The 10,531-nt window shown below is 40.0% G+C and overlaps 1 long non-coding RNA gene across 1 annotated transcript; it reads right to left on the minus strand.

Annotated features, from left to right (window-relative positions):
• Positions 1–429: 429 nt before the first annotated feature.
• LOC128643902 (uncharacterized) lies at positions 430–9,884 on the minus strand. The gene is made up of 2 exons (XR_008399890.1): positions 8,860–9,884; positions 430–1,402 (listed from the first exon to the last, which is right to left on the minus strand). It is a non-coding gene; the product is annotated as an uncharacterized LOC128643902 (long non-coding RNA).
• Between the last annotated feature and the right edge of the window lie 647 nt (positions 9,885–10,531).

A 10,531-nucleotide genomic window follows, 5' to 3' on the forward strand; every position in this document is an offset into this window, starting at 1 on the left:
ATAAACCCAACACCATTAATTTAGTGGTACAAAGGTGTTCAAATGTGTAAGGGATAAAGGAAAAAAAGCCTGCAGTTCCCAGTGCCTCTTTAAAAAGTATTAATATATGTATAGTATGTAATTACATTGTAAAATTTCTGTATATGAAATAAATGTTTTAAATTAATTTAGAACTTTCATTTTGGTAGCATTATTTGCATTGTTTTGCAGTCCAGAGATATGCCCCTTAAAAAATCTATTGGTAAAGTTTATCTCCTTTACTTTCATCATACATTAAATGAGCTTCTGCACATATCAAGCAATTCTGCACAGCATTCAGGAAGCTCAGGGTTCCGAATTATATGGGTTTTCCAAGAAAATCATGGATTTAGTGGAAGAACAAAATATTAGTATACAAAAACCATACAAATACCACATCATAGACACAAGTTAAAACCAGATAATAAAGTAAGTTTATTAGCAAAACAGACCTAGGTGTATAAAGCTATCCCAGTCTGCAGATATGTGCTAATGTAACAGTTATATCCCAAGGAGTATCATGCATAGACTTAAAGGATGTTAATAATGTCTATGTAGGTTAATGTATCTGTAATGAATCATCATAAAAAATTAGCCCTTTTTTTAAGAGAACCCTGTTTTATTGCATCTGAATCATGGCTGATGTGATCTCCTAAAATCTAGTGAGGAAACATCAATATTTCTGTTTTTACTCTGTTTGTGACCCTTGGGTAACCTTGCAAGGACCCACAAAATTTGGCAATATTATTTTAAATCAGTGAATCAATGCAAAATGAAATATTCAGGGAAATTATTATACAGTATATTATAATCATAGGACTGCAAAACAAACAAGAAAGTTTTAAATTGCTGAAAATGTATTTTGTATGGAGAACTTAAAAGTTTGTGTGTGTATATATATATATATATATATATATATTTATATACAGTATATATAATACGTGTGTGTGTGTGTGTATATTATGCACGTATGTGAAATAAATGTAATGCCCCTTTAATGCAAACTAAAAAAAAATATATATGCATCAGAACCCAAATAACACAGTTGATTGCATATTCTTGCACTATTTTTAAAAATACAAATTACAAAACCAGTCTTATAAATATATTGCTGACAAAAGTTATACCAGTGTACAGATATAAATAGATATATTTGGTATGGCATTGTCATAATAATGTGCTTGTATATTTTTTCTAAATACAAATACTGCTTAATTTTAGTGTCTACTGCTAGACTTGTAGTGTTGATCTGCAGCAGTAACTGTTTGGAACAATCTGAAAGAAGCCATTAAGATTTCTTTAATTCCATTAAGAAAAGTCACTTCCGTCATAGACCACCGGTTGTTCAACAGTCAAGTGATAAAACACTCTCTTGGATATGAACCTGAACAAGATAAAGACAAGAATTAGAAAGTGTTATACAGTTTAAAGGTTTGATCATAATATTACATTTGTTTTCTGCAGTTAATGATTTCTGAATATCTTTTGGAATTTATTGAATATTATTCTGGTGGATTAGAGGAATTATTGTGCAACATATATTGTCAGTGTGAATTTTTTTAGTGATCATAAACCTAAAATGCTTCTGCTGCTAATACCTCTGAAGATATAAACTGTTTTCTCTCAAAAACAACACAAATTCCTTTTCTGCTTTGTTAGTTTCCTGATTTTTTTGGATTCCGCCATCTTGAAATCTAGCTCTCCCTTCATCCTAGTGTAAACTAATATGCAACAACTTTGCTTCATATACATTCAGTGAAACCTAGTTCCAAAATGGCAACCCCAATAATTAGAGGGAGGTGAATGAAATGTATTTAGTTGTTAATGTCCCCAAAAATTAAATTTTGTGGGTTTATCAGGCTTGTATGTCAATTATTTAGTGAAGTTAATAGGTGACGTGTAAAATGAACCAAACCATAGATATATGTGTATGAACAACAGAATTTATGCTTACCTGATAAATTACTTTCTCCAACGGTGTGTCCGGTCCACGGCGTCATCCATTACTTGTGGGAAATATTCTCTTCCCCAACAGGAAATGGCAAAGAGCACAGCAAAAGCTGCCCATATAGCCCCTCCTCAGGCTCCGCCCCCCAGTCATTCGACCGACGGTTAGGAGAAAAAAAGGAGAAACTATAGAGTGCCGTGGTGACTGTAGTGTATAGAGAAAGAAATTTTTCAAACCTGATTAAAAAACCAGGGCGGGCCGTGGACCGGACACACCGTTGGAGAAAGTAATTTATCAGGTAAGCATAAATTCTGTTTTCTCCAACATTGGTGTGTCCGGTCCACGGCGTCATCCATTACTTGTGGGAACCAATACCAAAGCTTTAGGACACGGATGAAGGGAGGGAGCAAATCAGGTTACCTAAATGGAAGGCACCACGGCTTGCAAAACCTTTCTCCCAAAAATAGCCTCCGAAGAAGCATAAGTATCAAATTTGTAGAATTTGGCAAAAGTGTGCAGAGAAGACCAAGTCGCTGCCTTACATATCTGATCAACAGAAGCCTTGTTCTTGAAGGCCCATGTGGAAGCCACAGCCCTAGTAGAGTGAGCTATGATTCGTTCAGGAGGCTGACGTCCGGCAGTCTCATAAGCCAATCGGATAATGCTTTTCAGCCAGAAAGAAAGAGAGGTAGCAGTAGCTTTTTGTCCTCTCCTCTTACCAGAGTAAACGACAAACAAAGATGAGGTTCGTCTAAAATCCTTTGTTGCTTCTAATTAGAACTTTAAAGCACGAACTACATCTAAATTATGTAACAAACGTTCCTTCTTTGAAACTGGATTTGGACACAGAGAAGGAACAACTATTTCCTGGTTAATATTCTTGTTGGAAACAACTTTTGGAAGAAAACCAGGCTTAGTACGCAAAACGACCTTATCTGAATGGAACACCAGATAGGGTGGATCACACTGAAAAGCAGATAATTCATAAACTCTTCTAGCAGAAGAAATAGCAACCAAAAACAGAACTCTCCAAGATAGTAACTTGATATCTATGGAATGTAAAGGTTCAAACGGAACCCCTTGAAGAACTGAAAGAACTAAATTTAGACTCCAAGGAGGAGTCATGGGTCTGTAAACAGGCTTGATTCTGACCAAAGCCTGTACAAAAGCTTGTACATCTGGCACAGCTGCCAGTCGTTTGTGTAACAAGACAGATAAAGCAGAAATCTGTCCTTTTAGAGAACTCGCTGACAACCCTTTATCCAAACCTTCTTGGAGAAAGGAGAGAATCTTAGGAATTTTAATCTTACTCCAGGAGAATCCCTTGGATTCACACCAACAGATATATTTTTTCCATATTTTATGGTAAATCTTTCTAGTCACAGGTTTTCTGGCTTGAACCAGAGTATCTATCACTAAATTTGAAAACCCACGCTTGGATAAAATCAAGCGTTCAATTTCGAAGCAGTCAGCTGCAGAGAGACTAGATTTGGATGTTCGAATGGACCTTGTACTAGAAGATCCTGTCTCAAAGGTAGCTTCCATGGTGGAGCCGATGACATATTCACCAGGTCTGCATACCAAGTCCTGCGCGGCCACGCAGGAGCTATCAGAATCACCGAGGCCTTCTCCTGTTTGATCCTGGCTACAAGCCTGGGAAGGAGAGGGAACGGTGGAAACGCATAAGCTAGGTTGAACGACCAAGGCGCCACTAATGCATCCACTAGAGTCGCCTTGGGATCCCTGGATCTGGACCCGTAGCAAGGAACCTTGAAGTTCTGACGAGACGCCATCAGATCCATGTCTGGAATGCCCCATAATTGAGTCAACTGGGCAAAAACCTCCGGGTGGAGTTCCCACTCCCCCGGATGGAAAGTCTGACGACTCAGATAATCCGCCTCCCAGTTGTCTACTCCTGGGATGTGAATTGCAGATAGATGGCAGGAGTGATCCTCCGCCCATTTGATGATCTTGGATACCTCTCTCATCGCCAAGGAACTCTTTGTTCCTCCCTGATGGTTGATGTAAGCTACAGTCGTCATGTTGTCTGACTGGAATCTTATGAATCCGGCCTTCGCTAGTTGAGGCCAAGCCCGGAGAGCATTGAATGTCGCTCTCAGTTCCAGGATGTTTATCGGGAGAAGAGACTCTTCCCGAGACCATAGACCCTGAGCTTTCAGGGAATCCCAGACCGCGCCCCAGCCTAATAGACTGGCGTCGGTCGTGACAATGACCCACTCTGGTCTGCGGAAACTCATTCCCTGAGACAGGTGATCCTGGGTCAACCACCAACGGAGTGAGTCTCTGGTCATCTGGTCTACTTGAATCTGTGGAGACAAGTATGCATAGTCCCCATTCCACTGATTGAGCATACACAGTTGTAATGGTCTTAGATGAATTTGAGCAAAAGGAACTATGTCCATTGCTGCAACCATCAATCCTACTACTTCCATGCACTGAGCTATGGAAGGCTGCAGAATAGAGTGAAGAACTTGACAAGCGTTTAGAAGCTTTGTCTTTCTGACTTCTGTCAGGAAGATCTTCATTTCTAAAGAATCTATTATTGTTCCCAAAAAGGGAACTCTTGTTGACGGAGACAGGGAACTCTTTTCTATGTTCACCTTCCACCCGTGAGATCTGAGAAAGGCTAGAACAATGTCTGTATGAGCCTTTGCCTTGGAAAGAGACGACGCTTGAATTAGAATGTCGTCTAGATAAGGTGCCACTGCAATGCCCCTTGGTCTTAGAACCGCCAGAAGGGACCCTAGAACCTTTGTGAAAATTCTGGGAGCAGTGGCTAACCCGAATGGAAGAGCCATGAACTGATAATGTTTGTCCAGAAAGGCGAACCTTAGGAACTGATGATGATCTTTGTGGATAGGAATATGTAGGTACGCATCCTTTAAATCCACGGTAGTCATATATTGACCCTCCTGGATTGTAGGTAAAATTGTTCGAATGGTTTCCATTTTGAATGATGGAACTCTGAGAAATTTGTTTAGAATTTTTAAATCCAGAATTGGTCTGAAAGTTCCCTCTTTTTTGGGAACTACAAACAGGTTTGAGTAAAACCCCTGACCTTGTTCCACAGTTGGAACTGAGTGTATCACTCCCATCTTTAACAGGTCTTCTACACAATGTAAGAATGCCTGTCTCTTTATTTGGTCTGAAGATAAGCGAGACATGTGGAACCTTCCCCTTGGGGGCGGTTCCTTGAATTCCAGAAGATAACCCTGAGAGACTATTTCTAGTGCCCAGGGATCCGGAACATCTCTTGCCCAAGCCTGAGCAAAGAGAGAGAGTCTGCCCCTTACTAGATCCGGTCCCGGATCGGGGGCTTCCCCTTCATGCTGTCTTGGTAGCAGCAGCAGGCTTCTTGGACTGTTTACCCTTGTTCCAGCCTTGCATTGGTTTCCAAGCTGGTTTAGCCTGGGAAGCGTTACCCTCTTGTCTAGAGGCTGCAGAGTTAGAAGCCGGTCCGTTCCTGAAATTGCGAAAGGAACGAAAATTGGACTTATTCTTAGCCTTGAAAGGCCTATCCTGTGGGAGGGCATGGCCCTTCCCCCCAGTGATGTCTGAAATAATTTCTTTCAATTCTGGCCCAAAAAGGGTCTTACCTTTGAAAGGGATATTAAGCAATTTTGTCTTGGAATATACATCCGCCGACCAAGACTTTAGCCAGAGCGCTCTGCGCGCCACAATTGCAAACCCTGAATTTTTCGCCGCTAATCTCGCTAATTGCAAAGCGGCATCTAAAATAAAGGAATTAGCTAACTTAAGTGCGTGAATTCTGTCCATGACTTCCTCATATGGAGTCTCCATATTAAGCGACTTTTCTAGTTCATCGAACCAGAAACACGCCGCCGTAGTGACAGGAATAATGCACGAAATTGGTTGGAGGAGGTAACCTTGCTGAACAAAAATCTTTTTAAGCAAACCCTCCAATTTTTTATCCATAGGATCTTTGAAAGCACAATTGTCCTCAATGGGAATAGTTGTGCGTTTGGCTAGGGTAGAAACTGCCCCCTCAACCTTAGGGACTGTTTGCCATGTGTCCTTCCTTGGGTCAAAGGGTATGCCTGGTTTCTCCCACTCCTTATTCACTATGTCCGCCACCCTTTTAAGGATCGGAAAGGCATCAGGGTGCACCGGGACCTCTAAGAATTTGTCCATCTTGCACAATTTTTCTGGAATGACCAAAGAGTCACAATCATCCAGACCTTAAGTAATGCGCGGAGATGCTCTAACTTAAATTTAAACATCACAACATCAGGTTCTGCCTGTTGAGAAATTCTTCCTGAATCTGAAAGTTCTCCCTCCGACAAACCCTCCCTCACTGCCACTTCTGACTGGTGTGAGGGTATGACAGATAAACTATCGTCAGCGCCTTCTTGCTCCACTGTATTTAAAACTGAGCAATCACGCTTTCTCTGAAATGCTGGCATTTTGGATAAAATATTAGCTATGGAATTATCCATTACTGCCGTTAATTGTTGCATAGTAACAAGCATTGGCGCGCTAGATGTACTAGGGGTCGCCTGCGCGGGCATAACTGGTGTTGACACAGAATGAGAGGATGATGAACTATCCCCACTACCTTCATTTGAGGAATCATCTTGGGCAACCTTATTAAATGTGACAGTACTGTCCTTACTTTGTCTGGACGCCATGGCACAATTATCACATACATTTGAAGGGGGGACCACCTTGGCCTCCATACATACAGAACATGTTCTATCTGAAGGTACAGACATGTTAGACAGGCTTAAACAGGCTAATAATGCAAAAAAAACGTTTTAAAACAAAACCGTTACTGTCTCTTTAAATGTTAAACAGAGCACACTTTATTTCTGAATGTGTGAAAAACTATGAAGCAAATATCCAATCTTTACCAAATTTTCACCACAGTGTCTTAATGCTTTAAAAGTATTCTACCCCAAATTTCAAGCTTTTAACCCCTTAAATGAGGAAACCGGAGCCGTTTAATCAAATAACAATTTTTAACCCCACTACAGTCCCAGCCACAGCGTTTGCTGCGACTTCACCTGTCCTTAGGAGTTATACGATACCAAATTACGCCTTCCAGGAACGTTTTCAATGATCACCAGACCCTCTCACATGCAGCTGCATGCACTGCATCCAAAAGAAACTGCGCAATTATGGCGCGCAAATGAGGCTCTGCCTACTATAGTGAAAGGCCCTTCCTGACTGGAAAGGTGTCTAAACAACTGCCTGGCACCTAAAAACGTTCCCCCGCAATAAAAGTTTTATAAATCACCTCAGATTTCATAAAAAACTTAAATAAAGCAATCGATTTAGCCCACAAGAGTGTCAACCAGTGTATAGCCCATAATAAGCCTTCATTCTGTTAAGAGTCTAAGAAAATGGCTTACCGATCCCCAAGAGGGAAAATGACAGTCTTCTAGCATTACACAGTCTTGTTAGAAAATGGACTAGTCATACCTTGAGCAGAAAAGTCTGCTAACTGTTCCCCCCAACTGAAGTTCTCTGGGCTCAACAGTCCTGCGTGGGAACAGCAATTGATTTTAGTTACTGCTGCTAAAATCATACTCCTCTTTTAAACAGAACTCTTCATCCCTTTCTGTTTTAGAGTAAATAGTACAAACCGGCACTATTTTAAAATAACAAACTCTTGATAGCAGAATAAAAAACTACAACTAAACACCACATACTCTTCACCATCTCCGTGGAGATGCTACTTGTTCAGAGCGGCAAAGAGAATGACTGGGGGGCGGAGCCTGAGGAGGGGCTATATGGGCAGCTTTTGCTGTGCTCTTTGCCATTTCCTGTTGGGGAAGAGAATATTTCCCACAAGTAATGGATGACGCCGTGGACCGGACACACCAATGTTGGAGAAAGATGCATTATCAGTATAGCGAGCATGTGTATTCGCTGGATATTTTCTTAAACCAAATCATTTTCATCCAAAACAAAACCAAGACCTAAAGTGACAACTGCACCAGAGGACTAGTATATGAAGCTAACATTATGTAATAGAAAAGCATCTGCATTAACACAATTCAAGTCCTGCTGAACTAGGAATGCCCTATAACAGTACACAACCCCCCCCCCCACAAAAAAAAAGAAAAACCCCAAACCTGATAAAGGTGTTGTCTTTATGGCAGACAGTATGGGTCTCTAAACCACTGCTTTTATGAGAACTGGGAAAAAGTCCCACTTACTGTGGAATCAAATTCATGTGTGGAGAAAGTAACTTGATAGGCTAACACCACAGTGTGTAAAAACTACAATTTAATTTGGTGCAGGAAAAATTCAGGAGTGGGGAGGTCTTGCTTAGTCTGGAGTTGGTGACTTGCACAAATCAGCTACAATTTCACCAAAGAGAAGTACCACTATATTTTACAGTGGTATGCCATCTCTTCTGACTAAAGGGACATGAAACCGAATTTCTTTTCATAATTTGGATAGATCATACAATTTTAAACAACTTTCCATTTTACTTCTGTTATCAATTTTGCTTCACTCTCTTGGTATCATTTGTTGAAGGAGCAAAAATTCACTACTGGGAGCTAGCTGAACACATAGGATGAGCCAATGACAAGAGGCATATATGGACAACCACCAATCCGCAGATAGCTTTCAGTAGAATAGTCCTGCTCTTGAGCCGACCTAGGTATGATTTTAAACAAAGCATACCAAGGAAATTAAGCAAATTAGATAATAGAAGTAATTTTGAAATTTGTTTAAATTACATGCTATATCATGAAATTGGGTTGCTTGAGCCTCTGTTAGTTTATGAAGCGTATTCACTAAAGCGCACTCATTTCTCAGTTTAGTGAATGGAATCTATATAACCTATAAAGATATGTTGTGAGTAAATAAGCCCTTATACATTCTAAAACATTACATACCTGGAAAAAGTGTTGTCAAATATTAGGCTGTAAATGCCAGGAATCCTGGCTTTCAATTCACCCCGGATTCTTTCTTTATGAGAATTACACCGGATCATTGGTATAAGTACCTGTAAAATGAATGAAAATTTGAAATCTTTTTTTAAAACTTCACATCTAGTATAAAAGAACATACAATATAACAGCAAATCTATTCTGTAAAATGTATGAGACAGGTGACGACAGTAGATACAAATGTGTACGTTTATATTAGAAAGGACAACCTATTTGGGCTAAGTATTCAAATTAATCTTTAGATCTAAGTTCTAGAGCAGGGTTTTTCAAACCAACACCTTATTTACTGGGTCGCGAATTGTGTGTGTGTGTTGTAGGAGAGTGTGTGCGTGTTGTGTGTGTGCTGTGTATTGTAGGAGAATGTGTGATGTGTGTTATATAAGAGTGGGTGTGGTGTACAAGATTGTGTGTGTTGTAGGAGAGTGTGTGCGTGTTGTGTGTGTGTGCTGTGTATTGTAGGAGAATGTGTGATGTGTGTTATATAAGAGTGTGTGTGGTGTACAAGATTGTGTGTGTGTGTTACCTTTTACAAAACTTTCAAGTGTGATTACAATCAGGAATAAAGTATCAAAATAGGGTCGTGAAGGTATGTGGTGTCATTGCACTGAACAACTCTGTCCTAGAGGACTAAATGAGAAAATTGAATGTTCCTGTTCTTTTGTTTTTTGTGAATGAGGACTTTATCTAGGACAGGGGTCTCTGCTTGAAAAATGTCTGTGTGTTGTTACTTAACCCCTTAAGGACAAGGCCATTTTTCAATTTCTTTCCCTTAAGGACCAGGGCTATTTTTACATTTTTTTTTATTGATCTTGACCCATTTTGGTATATTTCATGCCACCATTTCACCGCCAAATGCGATCAAATAAAAAAAAAAATCATTCACTTTTTCACAAACTTTTTTTTTTACAAACTTTAGGTTTCTCACTGAAAATATTTACAAACAGCTTGTGCAATTATGGCACAATAGGTTGTAAATCTTGGATCCCCTTTGTTCAGAAATAGCAGATATTTATGGCTGTGGCATTACTCTTTGGTAATTAGAAGGCCGCTAAATGCCGCTGCGCACCACAATTGTATTAGGTCCAGCAGTGAAGGGGTTAATTAGGTAGCTTATATGGCGCTTGTAGGGTTAATTTCAGTTTTAGGTTAGTGTAGTAGACAACCCAAAGTATTGATCTAGGCCCATTTTTATATATTTCATGCCACCATTTCACCGCAAAATGCGATCAAATAACAAAAAATGTTAACTTTTTCACAAACATTAGGTTTCTCACTGAAATTATTTACAAACAGCTTGTGCAACTATGGCACAAATGGTTGTAAATGCTTCTCTGGGATCCCATTTGTTCAGAAATAGCAGACATATATGGCTTTGGCACTACTTTTTGGTAATTAGAAGGCCGCTAAATGCCGCTGCGCACCACACTTGTATTATGCCTAGCAGTGACAGGATTAATTAGGTAGCTTGTAGGGTGCTTGAAGGGTTAATTTTAGCTTTAGTGTAGAGATTAGCCTCCAACCTGACACATCCCACCCCCTGATCCCTCCCAAACAGCTCTCTTCCCTCCCCCCACCCCACAATTGTTACCGCCATCTTAAGTACTGGCAGAAAGTCTGC

Source organism: Bombina bombina, unplaced genomic scaffold (assembly GCF_027579735.1).
Source record: "Bombina bombina isolate aBomBom1 unplaced genomic scaffold, aBomBom1.pri scaffold_497, whole genome shotgun sequence".
NCBI lineage: Eukaryota > Metazoa > Chordata > Amphibia > Anura > Bombinatoridae > Bombina > Bombina bombina.